Source organism: Rosa chinensis, chromosome 2, assembly GCF_002994745.2.
Source record: "Rosa chinensis cultivar Old Blush chromosome 2, RchiOBHm-V2, whole genome shotgun sequence".
NCBI lineage: Eukaryota > Viridiplantae > Streptophyta > Magnoliopsida > Rosales > Rosaceae > Rosa > Rosa chinensis.
This window is the reverse complement of record NC_037089.1, coordinates 54,670,914-54,690,949: the sequence shown is the minus strand read 5'-3', so window position 1 is coordinate 54,690,949 and position 20,036 is coordinate 54,670,914.

Here is a 20,036-nt window from a genome sequence, read left to right as displayed (position 1 = left end):
ACGATGATGAGTCCAAGTATGAGAGCTATTTTGATGAACTTGATGATATTGAGCCGAATGAGGATGGATTTGTATTGGTTGATCTGAAGTCAAAAAAGAGGATTAGACCACCAGTTCAAGCTGATTGGGACAAAGCTAAGGTTTTCATCCAGTTTTTGAAGGTTTGTTATGAAGTAACCTTTCGGGCCAGTGCTTCAACAAGGCCTACCTGTTAGGACCATAATTACCTATTAATTATTCCCCTAATCTTGCACTTTTGCTTAACCTTTGTGTTTATTTATATCTATTTATTATGTTTTCCTTATCATGCTAGGAAATGATGGAGAAGCTTGGAAATGCACTAAAAAGTCAGTCTTAGGACATTTTCCTACTCCGGCTAGGAGAAACCGAGCTAGGCAAGGAAGGAGGAGCGGAAGACTGACCAAATGAACTCCGAATGAGTTGAAACTTTTCAGATCCATTCTAGACATCCTAAGGATAATTTGTTATGAAGAGTGTAAGAGCTAGTTCGGAGTGGAAGATCTTCAAAAGATCGGTGTAATTTTCTACACTAGAAGACAAAAACTGCAAAACCGGACCTGTACGGATTCCGGCAGCATTTCCGGGCAAACCACAATGAATTAAGCTCTAAATTTTTATCAGGATGATATATACTCATAAAGGAACATTTTGTATGCAGAAGTCAAAGGTCAATTCCGAACACTCGGTGGAGATTCAATTGAAGGAAGAAAGGAGAACAAAGTGCGCAAACGGACAAAAAATGGGTCAACGGTTGTCAACGCCGGATTTCGGACATTTCCGGCAGAGTTGGCCGGCCGAGAACTTGTGTGGAGAATAGGAAAGAGCTGATTAGGGTTAGAGATTTTAGGTGGGAAGACTTTAGGTCTAGGTTATTTTGAAATTCAAAAGTTGAAAGATGACAAGTGGTCCAATTTTTACACCTTACACCTTTGTCTCCCATTTATTACCTTGTTCCCCTACACAATGACCCTTCTACCCTTAATTTTTCTTCTCCACCAAAATATCTAGGGGCATTCTAGGTCATTTCTATGTGGAGTTAAAAACTAGATCCACATTTTGTGCTTACACATTTGTCAATCACATCTAGCCCTTCATTCCTTCACGAAAACTTGACCTCCTAATCTTGGGAGTAGGTAACATCACACAAATTGCACATATTTTCACACTCGTGATGCCACCAACAAGTTTTTGGCGCCGTTGCCGGGGATTAAGGTAAAACTCAATCCCTATTAGGTGGCCGTGGGACTAGAGAACCCATTTTTTCTAGTTTATTTTTTTTTCTTTAATTATTGGTAGTTTTTTTGTGTGGTAGTTTAATTTTTGAAATTGCTATAAGTACTTTGGGTAAGTAAATTGGTAAATTGCGGTAATAGAAAGGCTAAAAAAATAAATAAAAAATTTGAGCATGTTGAAAATGATGAAAATAGTCTTGCCTATTTGCTATTTGCTTATTACTTGTTCAATTTCACCTTTTAGTTAATTAATTAAAATTGGTCCTTTGACCTATTTCTTGTGAATTAGAATTTGATTAGAGCATGTAGTTTTTAAGTAAACAGGATTTGGATTCCATCTTTGTAACGTCGAGTTTATTCACTCTTCACAAGTAGGCTCATCCGATTGGATACGATGTCTAGGTAAGATTTGAATGAGAGAAGTGTACTCAAGTGAGCTTCGGCTCCACCAAAATCTCTTCCTACTCTTACCTGGTCGTATTTCATGAGGAGTTACCGAACTGTTGAGTGTTAAACAACACCCAAATTTGGATTCCTCTTCCCTTTTGCTTTTCTACTTACAAATTCTAATTTGGGTTCTAATTTTCTAGAAATTGTTAAAGTTCTAATTTTGTAGTTTGTTTTGTTTTAAGTTGAGGCATTATGGACCTTGTTAATGTCCTTAAACTTAAACCCGGATTGGCGGACTCCAAAATGAAGAAAAAATAAACCAAGATGAAGAGCTTGAGAGTTTGACGCATGAAGTCGTGAGCATGGTTAGTCTGTTCAAGTCCAAGTGTGAGGTCCCCATGGTTCTATGTGTAAGGAGCTAGGGATGGCAAGTGCCTAACTTGGCCTTGTGAGGTTATCACCTATTTTGGACTATGGAGCTAAGCGGAGGATCTTCAAAGAGTTTGCGCTTTCTAATCTCTCACTTTTATCTTTCCTAAGCATGATTAGTTTTTATGTGTTTTTATGTTAATAAATTTATGGCTTCAAGAGGTTTGGATAGATATTTCACCCTTGGTCAATGGATAAAACACAAAAGATTTAGCTTTTATTGAAAGGATTATCCAAAGTTCAAGTGTGAGGTGGCTATCTTATCTCTCTTGCCTTGTAGTTAGTTTAATTGTTTTGATGCTAGTCTTGGCCTTTTATGATGCATGCTCCCCAAAACATTGATAGGATCTTAATAGCTTCATTATACATTAAGGACTATATGATGTTTTAAGTGTGAGGTGCTTGTTAAGCCAATGTTTAGTTTGTTAATAAATTATGTTGACTAGCATTAGGAAGTTTTTATTTGGTCCTACGCTTTGCACATGTTTCACAATTGTTCATAACGGCACATTGAGGACAATGTGTGATTTAAGTGTGAGGTGGTAAGGCTAAGTAATTACATTCCTTATCATTTTCATCATTTGTTACCCTTATTGAAAAATCAATAAAAATTGAAAATTTTGAAAAAATCCCATAAAAATTGAAATTTTTTGAAAAATACAAAAAGATTTTGGCTTGCTTGCGTGGTTCCTAAGCCGAAATAACCCCCGAGGATGAGACTAAACTTATGCCTAATTGGTTTGATTGATTTTAAGCATGTTTAGCGATTGAAGATCGATCAATGCTTATTTAATAAATGGATTTGGCGTTTTGTGCTCACATGCATTTGAAGTCATATTGCCTATGTCATTTTAGATGCATTCATGTGGGAAAGATAAGGACTAAATTTGTTGAAACTATCTATGCCTAATTATGTGATCAATTCATTGTGCATGTAATCTAGAACTTGCTCCAAATCTTTCGAGACTTTATATCAAAAGCATGAGTTGTTATTGGGGAAGACCAAGGCATTAGGAATCCACCATGGCCAAATAGCTTTTGTCCTTCGAAAAGAAAATCCATTAGTAAGCCAATTTGAGCCTAAGTAAATTGTGTTAGCCTTTTCATTTCTTCACCACCACAAACCCTTTTTAAACTTAAACACTTTTCCTACCCTTTCTAAGCTAAGTGGTAAGCAATGTGAGTCCTACTATTTTGGTGCTTGTAAATGGGTTAGAGGAAGTGTTCAAAGAATAAGTGTGAGATGGGTAGAGAGTATTGTGTGTGTGAGCTACGGGTTGTAGCCAAGAAAAGAAAAGGGTGACTCTAGAAACATGTTCCAAATATCAAAAGAATTATTCAAAGTCAATATGGACTAGGGTCACCCAAAAAAAAAATTAATAATAAAAAGGAAAAAATAAAAAGAAAATGAAAGAAAAAAATAGAAAAAGTGTTATGCAAAAATAGTGTGAGCGAAAAAAAAAATACAAAAAGAGTGTGGGTTGTACAAAAGGGGAATAATAGTTTTTTGTAGTCCTTAGTTTTTGGGTTTGTGGAAAAGAAAAGAATAGGGCTGGGCAATTAAACTCGAAAACCCATAAACCCGGACAGAATCGTCAAAGCCCGACCAGAACGGGCCGGGCCCAATTTTTTTTTTAACCAAACGGTTCGGGCCCGGGCCTTGATCTTCAGACAAACGGTTCGGGCCGGGCCTTGTATTTCAAAGCTGTCAAAGCCTGTCAGGCCCGTCATATATTAAAGAGGACAGATGTTCACGTAGTATTGGTCCTCATATAAACCTCAAAAATTTTATAATAGGATCATACACACAGGATTGCATTCTCACTCAAATACCTAATAACCTAAACCTAATCCTCATTCCTCACTCCTCAGCCTTCATTTCCTTCGTGTAGCCCGATCTGAACCACATAGCAATGAGAGGCGGCCGCCTCCTTCTCCTCCGCTGAGAGGCTCAGACCCCCGCCCCTGAGACGCCCGCCGCTGCTCACTCTCTCTCTCTCTCTCTCTCTCTCTCTCTCTCTCTCTCTCTCTCTCTCTCTCTCTCTCTCTCTCTCCCTACTTCACCTGCGGAGCTGTAGGCCCGAAAGTCGGCCGCCTCCTTCACCGGAGAGTTCACATCGCACCAGAGGCCACCTCCGTCTCTCAGTTTCTCCCTCTCCTCCGCCATAGCTGTGAGGCCGAGACACCAAAATAGGAGCTCGGTGTTCTTCAGGTCTGCCATCTCGTTTTAGCTTCATGGGTTCCTCAGTTTATTGATAAATATGATCTCTTTATGTGCTTATATGCTTGTGAGTTGTGGTTCCTGAAAATGGGTTTTAATGTAGCTTGTACTATGTGATTGCAGGCTTGTACCACTGCTGAACACAACGATCTGTGAGTTTCTTTTTCTGGGTTTTTGCAACTATTTGTTCAGTTGTTGTGATATTCTGATACAGTGATTGTTTTTGCGTCTGATTGAGTTTTTGTGTTTGTGTTTGTCAATTTATGTTTGCTGATAAAATGAGGCTGAAATGTGATGGAATTGTTGCATCCTAAATTTAAATTTTTGATTTTTAGTGACTGCAAATATGCTTGTGAGTTGTGGTTCCTGGTATTTGATTTATTGCCTACTGCATTAATTTTTACTTGCTTGCTGCATATTGCTATTTTATTTGCTACCTGCAGTTTCTGAAATGAATGAGTAAAGTTGATTATGTTGAGTTGCAGTTTTTGGTATTTGTTTATATATTAAGAGATTTGCAGTTTCTGGTATTTTTGTATATTGACTTGTTGATAATCTTGAATATTATTGAAGTAGCTTCTGTGTGTACTCCTAGTTGAGTAAAGTTTTGGCTCTTGAATGGTTCTCTGTGTAGTGCTATTAATGGTAAAGTTGCAGCTTGAATGGTTCTTTGTTATCTAAATCTATTTATGATGGCTATTGTAGGGAAAACTATGGAAGCCAATTGATGGATGGCCGCATTGCTGCTGGATAAGAGACTGGAAAAATGGATTGCTAAATTGCTGCATATGAATTAGGACTTTATATTTCATTGGATATTTGTATTTGAATCTGGACACTTTGAATTTGAATTGTACCTTCAATTGTTCTTGATGAGTATTTGAATTTGGACACTTTGAACTCGAATTTGCAGCTTGAACTTTGTATCTTGATATTGTGTTTTGATTCAAATCTTCAACAGCTTGAAATTTGCAGCTATATATGAATGAAATCTGGATACATATATATAGGCATAAGCAAATGGTCAAATACAGGTTTTTGGGCCCGAAAGCTCGCAAGCCCGGCCCGAAATGAAACGGGCCAGTTCCGGGCCGGTCCCTGTTTTTGTCAACACGGGCCGGGTCCGGGCCTAATAAAAAACGGGCCGGGTCCGGGCCCAGTGAAATTATAGTTAGGCCTGGCCCGTGCCCAGCCCTAGAAAAGAAGGTTTTACAAAGCACATAGAGTCAATAGAAAAAGAAACTCAACAAGAGAATTGCTTATTAGGAGGCTTAGAATTTGTGATTTCCTTTCCCTTCATTTCTTTAACCCCTCACCTAGGCCCCATTACAACCTAAATAAAAGACCTTGTGATCCAAGAGAACTCATGCAATGATCTTGTGGAGAAAAGATGGAAGAGCAAGCCTATGGAAAGCATGTCAATTGAATTGCTTTTGAGTGCAAACACTAACCATTAAACACTTGAGAGTGAAAATGAGTGATATCCATGTGAGTTTGATGGTTAGACAAATGTTGCTCAAGTTAATCCCATGTGAATCATTTACGGTGGCACACATGGCATATGCATTCAATATATTATGTTGAGCATGACATTCCAAATCCAATTATTAGCTTTGCATTTTGAAAATTTTGTTTCTAAACTTGCTCAATTGAAAGTCATTCCACTAAGTCACGGTTCTCTAAGGGAAATGGTTGAATTCATCAAGGATGCAAGTATGACTTTTAATTTGTTTATGCTACTTTAGTTTATGTTTTTGCTTGAGGACAAGCAAAGTGTAAGTGTGAGGTATTTGTTAGGTCCATAATTACCTATTAATTATTCCCCTAATCTTGCACTTTTGCTTAACCTTTGTGTTTATTTATATCTATTTATTATGTTTTCCTTATCATGCTAGGAAATGATGGAGAAGCTTGGAAATGCACTAAAAAGTCAATCTTAGGACATTTTCCTACTCTGGCTAGGAGAAACCGAGCTAGGCAAGGAAGGAGGAGCGGCAGACTGACCAAATGAATTCCGAATGAGTTGAAACTTTTCAGATCCATTATAGACATCCTAAGGATCATTTGTTATGAAGAGTATAAGAGCTAGTTCGGAGTGGAAGGCCTTCAAAAGATCGGTGAAATTTTCTACACTAGAAGACAAAAACTGCAAAACCGGACCTGTACGGATTCCGGCAGCATTTCCGGGCAAACCACAATGAATTAAGCTCTAAAATTTTATCAGGATGATATATACTCATAAAGGAACATTTTGTATGCATAATTCAAAGGTCAATTCGGAACTCTCGATGGAGATTCAATTGAAGGAAGAAAGGAGAACAAAGTGCGCAAACAGACAAAAAATGGGTCAACGGTTGTCAACGCCGGATTTCAGACATTTCCCTTGTGTGCAGAATAGGAAAGAGCTGATTAGGGTTAGAGACTTTAGGTGGGAAGACTTTATGTAGATACCTCTACTAGCAAGGCTAGTTTGCTATCTCACCAAGCATAAGTAACGCCCTCTTTGGGACACCCACAAACCATGATGAGGCCCAACCGAGACATGCATCGTGTAGCCCTATGTTCAAGCTACGCTACGGTATCCGGAAATGGCAAATCCGTCGCCGGGAAGCCACGTTCCCGCCCTTGCCAACATGCCCTCATAACTAGGCATTTCTATACTAGAATAGTTGTTACTTGTCCCACATCGAAAACAATGTAAAGGAGAAGCATTCCTTCACCTATAAAAGGAATGCCTCCTCCCACTTAAACACAATCCAATCCCATTACATCTCTTGTAATCTTGTTAGGCCGCAAGGCTCGACACACTAGTATAAGCTTTCAAGTGGACGTAGTCTCCCGCTAAGGCGGGGTCGGTCAACGCCAAACTATACTTCGCTTGTGTCACTCTCTCTCTCTCTCTCTCTCTCTCTAAAGCTAACTAGAGATCCCACGGATCACTAACGTTAACATTGGCGCCGTCTGTGGGGAGCCAACACGATGGCTTCGTCACGTACCATGAACTTCGGTAAACATCAAATTAGAGCTTGGTCAACGCCCGGCGGGGTCGGTCAACGCCCAACTCACAAAAGTAAACGCCGAACAAGGCTTGGTCAACTTTTGGTCAACGCTGACCAAGGTTAGTCAACGCTGAACCTTCCAAAAAAAAAAAATGGGCGGCAAAAATTCTCTAGACACCCAGAAAACTTCTCTGGGCACCCCTCCAATTTTCAATTTTCCCGCCAGTTCCTACCAACTGCAGCTCCGTCCAACTTCGACCAAACCCGTGGTCTCCATCAGGCTCCGGCTCCGCCAGACTTCAGTTCCGCTGAACTTCAGCTTCGGCCGAACACCAACGCTTCGCTGAACTTCGAGCTCTCTTCCGCTCCGCCGGACCATCTTCATGCTCCGCTGGCCTACTCCTCCGCCAGGTTGCAGCTCCAGGCCCTCCGCCGGAGAGTCGTCCGCCAGGGGACCCCCGCCGGCATCCTCCACTAGCAAGCCAAGCCTCCGCTGGACTGTTCACCGCTGAGCTTCACCCCCGCCAGCATCCTCCACTAGCAAGCCAAGCCTCCGCTGGACTGTTCACCGCTGAGCTTCACCTCCGCCGGCAGGCCTCCGCCAAGCGAGTCTCCGCCGAGCTCCAGGTTTGCCATCTCCGCTGAGCTCTGAGCTCTGCCCAACTATCCTTCTCCGCTCCACCAACCACCGCTGAGCTTCATCGCCGGAAGGGTCTCCGCTGAACTCTTCCGCTAGCCAGGCCTCCGTCGAGCAAAACCTCCTCTAGGAAAGAGCTCCGCTCCGCTGAGTTCCAAATCGCCGCCATACTTTGAGCATCCGCCGAACTCTTCAGCCACCGCCGGACTCTTCGGTCTCCGCCGGACTCTTGAGCACCAGCGGCAAAATCTCCGCCACACTTTGAGCATCCGCCGAACTCTTCAGCCACCGCCGGACTCTTCGGTCTCCGCCGGACTCTTGAGTCTTGGCCGAACTCTTGAGCACCAGCGGAAAAACCTCCGCCCACCAAGACAATCTCCGCTTGGAAACCTCCGACCAAGCTCTTTCGCCGAGTCATTCTCCGCCGAGTCATCCTCCGCCGGCCAAAAACTTCACCACCGCTGACCCGAGCTTCCTCTGCTAAGCACCATCAGCGGCACTTTCCTCCGCTCCGCCAAACCGCAACTGCAGCTCCACTAGCCATCTCCACTAGACGGCTCCGCTCCGCTACACTGCTCGCAGCATAGCTCGCTGGCAGCCTCCGCCGAACTCTTCTGGCACGACTCCGCTAGCTCACTGCTGCGCTCTCCGCTCACTGCTGCAGCTTCCCTCACCTCCGCTCCGCTGAGCATGGCAGAACTTCATTCCTCCAGTTGCAACTCTGCATGGCTAGCGCAATACCGAAGCACGGTGTACTCTGGACGCCCTATACTCCGCCAAGATCCTCCTGTACTGCAGCGGAGGACTTCACTTCGCAGCGGAGCCCCAATCTGCAGTGAAGGACTTCACGTCGTGGCAGAGCTTCAATAAACCCATGCAGTTCGCCTGGGCATCTAGAGGACAAACTCCCAACTGGAAATCTGCAGCGGTGTTTCCAGTTCTAGCGGCACAACCTCCATGCAGAGAGCTAAGTTTCTCTCACCCTACTGATATGAAACTGCAGCTCTTACAATTTAAATAGAACATATGCATGTGTGCATATATGCATGCTTCACAGTTCACACGTATGCTACTTTAACATGCAACTCAAGGCATATAGTGCATGTGTCACGTGCCACTCAGCGCATATAGTGCATATCCACATTATTCCATCCATTTGCATGTTGGCAGCTTCTTTGCCGCCTAACAGTGACAATATTTTATCATCTCTTATGATTAACGGAGCATGCCTATCTATCAACCTTTTGATATCCTTAGCATCGTAATCAAATCCTATTTGAGCTATTACATCACAAACGACACATGGTACATGATCAATACACTGTTGGGTTACATATATAGCATGCTCCTCTTTGACTTTGTCTCAAAGTCCACACGTGTATACTATGCTTAGATTACCCCAGTCATACATATACTCCCATGGCTCTACATCTCATTGCATGTAAATTGCACTTTTTTGGACATTCTCCACGGCCTAGTACTTACGTAATGACATATTGAAATGTTTCTTTAACATTTCATTGCCATATTGAATTTCACATTAGCGGCACACAATCAAGTATGCCATTTGTTGTCAACAACTATTTTGCTTACAATTTTATCAAAACTCGTATGCAAATTATTGGTGTTGATTTTACAAACTCATGTACTAATCACCTATAGTTTGTTTCAAGGAGACGTAATCACCGATCACATTTCCAATTAGCGAAATCATCACCTTTCGACTAAGGTACTTCGCCGGAGCAATGGACCGCCATGCTCGGCCAACTCCGCTAGCCTCCAAATCGGCATAAGATAAGCAACTATATCTTATCTCTTACGCACTTGCAATTAGAGCCTTTGCCATGACTATACATGTCTCTATGACCCTTAACCATGCCTACAAAATGTTATTAGCAACTTTCCTACAAGTACATGCTATACACATATGCCATGCTACTACTTAATTGCAACTCAATTAAATAAATATGTGACACTCATCTAGAAGCTTGTGACACTTACGACTTACTAAAACATGCTCGGATAAACGACTTGCTTGGGTTACGACTCGCTTGGGTATCGAGTATGGCCACGACTTGCGCTTGGGCCACGCCTCACATGCTCGCACAGCGCCTACACATTCAACTACACCCAACTTGCTCGAACAACCCAACTTGCTCGATCATGTCCAACATGTTTTACTTAAGCCCCAAGTTCACAAACGCTTCATACGATGTCACCGGGACTACTCCCACAATTTTATATGGACACCCATTACACTTGCCACTATCTATTGTGCGTGTTATATGGCCATAAGATCCACATATACAACTACCAATATTTTACATGTTCATACACATTAATGGAATATTGAATTCTTCTACCATTTGTTGTTCGCTACAAATCGAATTCTTTTCGCATTCCATTAATACGAGCGGTAACCAATACAACAAGCATTCTACATATGCGCGTTTTTTTGTCTCATTATGTAGGATTAAACGAGTCCCTTCTTGCTCACGGAGTTCGGGGACTTGTAGGGGCTCCGTACCGCCCGGTTACTTATTCTTGGTGACATCTTGTGTATAACTCCCCAACCAAGAAGCTCCTCTTACTTGGGGACTTAGGGGACCTGTAGATACCTCTACTAGCAAGGCTAGTTTGCTATCTCACCAAGCATAAGTAACGCCCTCTTTGGGACACCCACAAGCCATGGTGAGGCCCAACCGAGACATGCATCGTGTAGCCCTATGTTCAAGCTACGCTACGGTATCCGGAAATGGCAAATCCGTCGCCGGGAAGCCACGTTCCCGCCCTTGCCAACATGCCCTCATAACTAGGCATTTCTATACTAGAATAGTTGTTACTTGTCCCACATCGAAAACAATGTAAAGGAGAAACATTCCTTCACCTATAAAAGGAATGCCTCCTCCCACTTAAACACAATCCAATCCCATTACATCTCTTGTAATCTTGTTAGGCCGCAAGGCTCGACACACTAGTATAAGCTTTCAAGTGGACGTAGTCTCCCGCTAAGGCGGGAGGTGAACCACTATACTTCGCTTGTGTCACTCTCTCTCTCTCTCTCTCTAAAGCTAACTAGAGATCCCACGGATCACTAACGTTAACACTTTAGGTCTAGGTTATTTTGAAATTCAAAAATTGAAAGATGACAAGTGGTCCAATTTTTACACCTTACACCTTTGTCTCCCATTTATTACCTTGTTCCCCTACACAATGACCCTTCTACCCTTAATTTTTCTTCTCCACCAAAATATCTAGGGGCTTTCTAGGTCATTTCTATGTGGAGTTAAAAACTAGATCCACATTTTGTGCTTACACATTTGTCAATCACATCTAGCCCTTCATTCCTTTTGATCTCTACCCTTGATTTGAATTGCCTTGGCCTTTAAATTGCCCTTCCTCTCTCACCAAAACCGTGCTCCCCCTTGGCTCTCTCATTTAGGAGCATCAAAATCTCTTTTTTCTTTAGTTTTAGGTTAGTTTTTCATACCTTACATAGTTCTTTGAGTTTTGTGTAAGAGAAAGGTGTGTAGCCACTTGGGTTTCACCAAAACCAAAGTTTCTACACACTTTGATCAATCACTTCTCTTGTTTCTCACACATTCAAGCCTTGTTCTTACTTTGTTCTTGAGATTTTGTGGATTTGTATAGTGATTTGGGTTCTAGAAACCGAAATCCCTATACTTTGAAGCATTTCTCTTCTCATATAGCATCTAGGAGGCAAGGGAGACATCTTGTGCTTTTGGTTTGGCTCCAAAAAGAGTCAAACCCATGGGTATATCACTTGTTCTCCACTCTTTGCTCTCTTTTATTTGTTATTTATGATGTTTATGGCTTGTAATTGTATAAATATGAGTTGTGAGTAGTTGAATTTGGGGTTAGGGCTTAGCCCTAGCCAAACTTGTGCACAAAACAATGTAATCTTTATGTTCTTTGATGTTTATGCATGTTTTGAATCTTTTGGCTACTATACTTTCATGTATCCTAAGTGTGTTTATAGATTTATCACCTAGAAGTATGCTTTAGGAAATTAATGAATCGGAAACATGAACTTGATAAACTCTTGATTCCGTGAGCATGTGTAGCTAAATAGGTGGTGGCTTAGCTTATTCCTACGGGAAGAACTAAGTTGCTTGAATTTCTTACCTTGAAATTAAAGCATGATGTTGTGAGTTTAGGTTCCGAAAGAATTTAAGCTTACGGCACCATAGGCCATTTAGGATCCGGAAGATTTGAATGGTATAAAGGTTGTGTAATTTAGCTTTGCTTCAAAAGAGATTGTTAAATTGCATGACTAGTTGGTTTCTTGGTAGCTTCACCAAAGCACTAAGGGGAAATTTATCAAAGCATGTTGTTACATTAATTTGGGGTTATATTATGTGCGTGAGTAAGGTTAGGTGTGATGCCTAAGTCTCTATTTCTCTCTTACATCAAAGTCTCTATTTTTATTTGCTTACTTTATTTTTGTGCAACTTAAATTTACTTCTTAATAATTAAAATCAACAAAGCCGATTCACCACTTTATCATTGTAAATATCAATATTGATAGTTTTGGCTTCCAAAGGGCCGAGACTATTAATTTGTAGAAAGATAGACTCACATGTGTTTTCTAGGTTTATTTTCACGGTAATCTAGCTTAGGGTGGAGTTACTCAATCCCTTGGGTACGATACTCTTACTTTTCCCCTTTACTAAAACTTGACCTCCTAATCTTGGGAGTAGGTAACATCACACAAATTGCACATATTTTCACACTCGTGATGCCACCAACACTACCTCACATAGAGCTTTTCATGACATTGTTGCCATTCAATCTGAGATTGAGGAGCTATTTAAAAGAGAGGAAGATCAATTTGAGAATGAAGCAGAAAGAATTCTTCAAAGGATGGATGTGAAGATGAAACAAAAGTTCCAGAAATACTTTGCACAGGTAGATGACCTAAATCAGAAAGCCAAAAGTTTAACTATTGAGAATAAATCATGTTAAGTTTCCCATGCATTAATTTATCTTTTTATGTTTTTTGTACCTCTAGAGAGAACGAAGCCACCTAATGTGAGAATTGTGAGTATTGCAAATGACCCCAAAGTGTAAGCAACAATCATGTCCCTACACAATGCTGCAACAACACGGAATAAACTAGAAGCCATATGGTTAGCAAAATATTGCTTGAGAAACCTGCATCATGTGAACAACCATGCATCAAAGATTGCAAAATTTCTATGCATAGCAAGCTAGTTAACTAGAAAGCTTTACTTGTTTACCGTCCAACATTTGGATCAAATCCGATCACGTAGTAGGTCATGAATAGCCAAACTGCTACTTCTACAAATGATATAAGTATTCGGACAATCCATGTTGGAAGAGCATGTATCCATGAAGGGTAGAAGAAAAAGTACCTTTGCTTGTAAAAGCTTCGAAATGGTCACATATCAGACATTGCTTTAAGAACGAACGTAATCAAAGTGTGATGCGCGCATATCTTAGGAACCTCGTACATCATACAACAAAGGCTAATTGGCCTGAAGAGATGCATATCTTAGGTCCTTGTTGCTTTAAGAACGGACGTAATCAAAGTGTGATGCGCGCATATCTTAGGAACCTCATACATCGTACAACAAAGGCTAATTGGCCTGAAGAGATACATATCTTAGGTCCTTGAACTTTAGGAACTAGCATAATCAAAATGAGATTTAGACCCTCCAGGATTTGACCTTGTAGAAAGGCATTAGTAACTAAGTTAATGATTTCCACTTTGCAAAGATCCCAATGATTTTGAAAGAGAATTGCAGGAAAGCCATCAAAACCTAGGGCTTTAAGACCTCCGATCGATAGAGAATAAAGCAGTTATATTTCTTGGAAACTAATTAATAGGAGCCACTAGATTCTCACAGATTGGTATCAACTAAACGAAAAACGAAAAAGATTAGGAATATTGAATCTCAGATCAAGACTTTCTTCATAAGCAAATAGTTTCTGGAAAAAACTTTTTGCAATAATATTTTGCATGTCTAAGCGTTGGCCCTGTGAATTTGGAGGCTCAAGGTGAATGAAATTAAGGGCTCAAAGAAATTTTTTTTTTTTTTTTTTTGAGAATAAGAATTGAATATTATTAAGCAATTGAGATAAGTACATCAGATATAAGTACATTGGATAGCCAATAAGGTCTATCCATTACCCCAAATTGGAATGCAGGAAACAAAACCGCTACCTAACTAAACATGTGCTACTTGAATACATTTCCTAGGGCCTATGTACAAATAACTGTAGGGAAGAAGCAGAAAAAGGTCATCGCTTCTTCTATTACAACAATTACAATTCAACATAGATTTAACTTGATAGTGAAGAACTAGTAGTGTCAACATCATAGTGGTAACAACAGGGGAAGACTTCACTGGTAGATTCATATCGGAGGGAGATCCACAAGTAACAGAATTGATTTGAGTGCTAAAATGCAACTTACGCGCAATAAGGGCACGGTCATCAAAGAAGTGGGAAATATTTGAACCCGAAATTATCGTACCACGGGGATTGAAAAGCTAACTTTAATCCTTGGTTATGCCGATTACTAAGTCACCAACAATTTAACAAACAAAACTTAGAAAAATAGCACCAAGCTATTTACATGCCCGGCTTGGAACAACCAAGCCTAAAATTGGTCAAGAGAACCACAAATAAATGCGGAAACTCACAACCAAATGGTATGGACAATGAAAGTGGTTTGTGAAATTTAATTTTTGATTTTGAAAAATAAAAATTGACAATTGAAAATTAAAACTGCGACTAAAGATAAAGATAATATAAATTAATCAAGAAATGGAAATTAGGTCACTAGGGTATCCTCCTAGCCAAATTTAATGCACAAATATATTCCGACAATAGTCATTCAATTCATAGTGGCATCAAGAACCGTAGCCAAGGTTTTTCAAGGCTCATGGGTCAATAGATTCCTTAAAAGATATTCCTACTCCGGATCAAGGGTCGTAGAAACTCAATTGGGACAATCTAGAGCCTTGTTAGGGCCTCTAGTTGCACCAAAAGGCGAAGAGTCCTAGAATCAAGGTTCCAAAGTTAGCCAATACGGCAATCGCCTAGAGTTGACTAGGCTCCTAGATATGCATTTTAACCCAACAAAAATAGATATAAACATCCATCATATGAAAATTGCATCATTACATTAAATTAAACATCTTTTACACAAAATTTGGGTTAGGGACACAACCCTAACCCCCAACAAAGAAATTACTCACAACCCATAACTATGAACATCAAAGATACAAAATTCAAAGAGAAAAGATTATAGAAGTGTAGGAGAACACAAAGGTAGCCACAATTAGCTAGGAAGCTAATATGACTTCCCTTGAATTACAACTCCCACAAATACCTAAAGCTTGAATCTTGTAGCTCTTGATGAATCCTTGAAGTTTGTGTGAGAAATTCTATGAATACCTAAAAGAAAACTAAAACTATTATGAAAAATGGAGGAGGAGAATGGGAAAGAGACCAGCCCAAAGGCTGCCCCCAATACTGTGCGGCGCTGTTCTCTTTTGGTTTCTTGATGTCCCCGGCAACGGTGCCATTGACTTGATACACATTTACGCAAGCGTACATATCGTTGTCAAGATAGGGAAATATTATGCCCAAAGTTTATCGTACCACGGGGATTAGTAGCTAACCCACAATCCTTGGGTAATCGGAAATAAAGACACTTAGCAAACAAAGAAAAGAAAAAGAAAATAAATAAAAATTCTAATCTAAGGCACCAAGCCCTAGCAATGCTCGGTTTTGGTTTTCACCAAAGCCTAATCAAAACTAAGAACCTAGTGATGGATATGCACAAATGAGTGGAAAAGTTTAATGCTTGAGGGTTGATTTTAGATTAACAAAAAGATAATGAATGTAAAGCAACTAATAAAAATGCAAAGAAATTAATAAAAGCGTAAACAATATAAATGGGAATGTCGGGTGTTAGGGTGGTTCGTTCACCCAAATTCTATGTGTCGGAATCTAATATAATGTGGATACAAATCCCTACTTTGGTGGTAGTCATATCCAAGGCGGTTCAAGGCTCAAGGACCGAAATTCTCTTTCATGGTATTCCTACTCCGGTTCAAGGGCCGTAAGAACTCACTTGGCATGAATTAGAGCCGGTTCAAGGGTCACTAATTCACATCAAGAGGCGTAACGATCGAGGAATTAGACTACTAAGCGACCCGCCCGCGCAATCACGCAACGGGTGTAAATCACCATGCTTATAACCCCTCGAATACGAAATTGAAGGTTTCTAGCTTAGGAATTAGAGGGGGTCAAGCCTCTAACTCCGTTCTAGACATGCTCATCTACACATTCAAGAGTTAATCAAGCTCCTAAGCATGCATCTAAGCCAAATATTATAGAATAGAACATATGCCAAACACGAAATTGAAAACCATTAAATCAAAACATATTTATTACATTAAATCCAAGCTAGGGCTCAAACCCTAGCTTCCTAAATAGACTACTCACAACCCATTCACAAATCAACAACAATATTCATCAATTAATTAAAGAGGTAAAGGTGAAGAAGAGTGAAAAGTAACAAGAACAAGTCACAAATTGCTATGGAGCAATTATGACAAATCTTGATTTATGGCTTTTCACTTTTACCCAATCCCAAATCTTGATGTTCCTTGAAATTTCTTTGAGAAATTGATGAGGATTTGATGGAATATTAGGTCACTGGGGTATCCTCCTAGCCAAATTTAACAATAGTCATTCAATTCATAGTGGCATCAAGAACCGTAGCCAAGGCTTTTCAAGGCTCATGGGTCAATAGATTCCTTAAAAGATATTCCTACTCCGGATCAAGGGTCGTAGAAACTCAATTGGGACAATCTAGAGCCTTGTTAGGGCCTCTAGTTGCACCAAAAGGCGAAGAGTCCTAGAATCAAGGTTCCAAAGTTAGCCAATACAGCAATCGAAATTGGTATTGTAGCTAGCCATGTTCTAAACAAGTATCCTAGCCATAAATTAGAGAAGTTATTAGATCCCCTAATTTTTCTAGACATGCTCATCTACACATTCAAGAGTTAATCAAGCTCCTAAGCATGCATCTAAGCCAAATATTATAGAATAGAACATATGCCAAACACGAAATTGAAAACCATTAAATCAAAACATATTTATTACATTAAATCCATGCTAGGGCTCACACCCTAGCTTCCTAAATAGACTACTCACAACCCATCCACAAATCAACAACAATATTCATCAATTAATTAAAGAGGTAAAGGTGAAGAAGAGTGAAAAGTAACAAGAACAAGTCACAAATTGCTATGGAGCAATTATGACAAATCTTGATTTATGGCTTTTCACTTTTACCCAATCCCAAATCTTGATGTTCCTTGAAATTTCTTTGAGAAATTGATGAGGATTTGATGGAATTTTGGTGAGGTGAATCTTGATGAGGAGGGAAATGGATCTTGGTGAGGTGAGAAATGAATCTTGGTGAGGTGAAGAAATGGATCTTGGTGAGGTGAAGAAATGGTGTGGAGAAGAAAAAAAAAGAGAAGAAATGGAGGTGTGGTTTCGGTGTTAGAGAGGAGAAGGAAAATAATGGGGGGTTGGTGGTATGGGCTGTTGCGCAGGGAGAGAGAGTAATGGGATCTGGTGATATCTTGGTGGGTGTGTGCGGCAAAAGGGGAAGAATGAGATTGAATAGGGTGAGGTCGGCCACTGTTTTTCTCTAAGAGAGAGGAGAGAGATATTAATTGTTGTGGCCTCCTTTTTGTGGCCGAGAGAGAAGGAGAAAGGATCATGGTCATGTGCTGCACGTGACCAGAAAGAAAAAGAAAGAGGAAAAGAGGGCTGAGACGTCATCAGCATGCCATCCCACAATTAAGCTTAATTGTTAAGGGTGATGTCATGATGACATCATCCATTAGTATTTTTTTTTCTTTTCTTCTTTCTTCCTTTTTCTTCTTCTTTTCGTCTTCTGCACATAATCGCGGAGGCAATTAGATTCCGCTCCCTTGATGGAGTTGACCATGTTGACCCACTTTGACTATTTCGTCTTTTTGTCAGAAATTTCATTTTGCTCAATTTTCTGCCATTTTTCTCTCGATTTCCGCAATTCCGCTTATTTCCTACACAACAAATAAAATTGGATTAACTGCATTATAATTGGCTCAAGTATTAGCATATTTCTAGTGTTTTGGATACAATTACATGCATAAAAATGCGTGTAATCAGGAATCAAAGACCAAATATACCATCCAAGTTTACCCTCTTAGATGACTCCATAGACCACATGAGCATGCCAGTTTTTGAAACGGGTCTGCTGAGCCGAACCCAAAGGTGCCTTCTCTTTATAAATAGCTCGTGAAGTAGAACTTACTTTGATTTTATGCTTGGAGGTTTGAGAGGAAGCCACATCTAAAGAATTGCAATTACCAATATCTTGAAGAGGTCCCATAGAAATTCCAATAGAAGAGGCATGTGAGGGGGAACAAGAATTATTTGTCTTCAAAAAAGTCAGAAGAGGATCATTAGATATGATCAAGTTTTCCTACAACATAACTGCTTTTGTAACCTTTGAACGGGTAGCCTTCTTTAAGTTAACACGGCTAGAAGAGACAAATACACATTGAGACACAATTGGTACTTCCACCAAATCTAAATTGAGATGAGATGAATCTGAAAGAGTAGAAGCAGTAAATGGCAAAGAAGGAGGTGACTTCCCAAATGATGTTGAGATAAGAGCAGTCGTTGAATCAATTTGCAGCCTTGACGATGTGCCAGCAGAGTGTACATGTGGTGTACAAAAGCCACTTGACTATTCATAAGGTCCTAAGATAGATTGGGCTTGAGTGGGTAAATGAGAACCCAATACAAAAGTATAGGGTGGTTGAGTAGAAGAGGCCCAAGAAATCTGACCAATATCAAACTCACCGTGCAAACTCCCGCTGTAACTGTTGGTAACCGTTCACTGTGAACCACCGCCGAATCTGCTCCGGTTGCAACTGTTGGTAACCGTTCACTATGAACCATCGGCTCAAAGAACATACTTAAATAAACTTAAAATCTACTAGGCCAGCAAGCCTCTTGATTCAAAATCGTCTTCTTTTTCCGTCATCTGGTCTTCAACCCGATTTCTCTTTCTTCTGGAATTTGGGTTTTTGAATTCAGTGCTTTGAATTCTTGGGTCTTTGATTTTTGATTTTGGGTAGTTAAATTTTTTTGAGATTTGAAGTGTCTGGAGTTGAATAGAATTAGGGGTCATCATGGGCCGGTCTAGGGCGGGTTGGGCCTAGTCAAAGTCAACAAAATTTAGGAGCTGGGGCTTAAATATGCTAACCCTTACCCCCTGAAAAACCCTATCCGCTAGGGCTGAAAAGGTTGGGTCGGGCAGGCCTTCCAAATAGGGCCAAATAGGGCCGAAAAGGGCCTTTTTTTGTTTAACAAAAAAAAAACATTATTTTTCTCTTCTCAAAATATGGCTCAATGATATATATACGTAATAAAAGACTCTTTTTTTTTGTTGACATATTTAATATATATATATATATATATATATATATATATATATGGAAGCTTCTATTCATACCTCCAAAGTTAGCATTTGGAGGGTTTGGCATTGTGGATGTCACAGTTTCAAACCTCACTGACATCATGGGAGGGGAGGGTTGGGGTGGGGTTAAAAAAGATTATAAAAAAAAAGTTTTATTTTTTTTCCCCTCTTTTGTGTCCTTATTGGTAATTTGGTATGAGTTGACAAAGTCAACTATACTTTGAAAAAAAAAAAAAGGTACAAATACCAATTTTGGAGGTATGAATAGAAGCTCCCTACACACACACACATATATAGGAATTAACTTATAACATTTATTAATATTAGTTAAGGGGTTATATTCAATTAACTATCTATATAAATCTCCCAATATTAATTGTTGTGTAACAAAGAAAATAGAAATTAAAGAAAACAAAACTTATGAAATCAATTACAAAGAAAGAGATAAATTGCATATTATAGAAAAAAGAGAAACATAATTAAAAAAATAGAAAAAATAAAAAATTATTAGGGCTTATCGGGCGGGTTTAAAGGGCCGGGCTTCATTTTATGGCCCATGCCC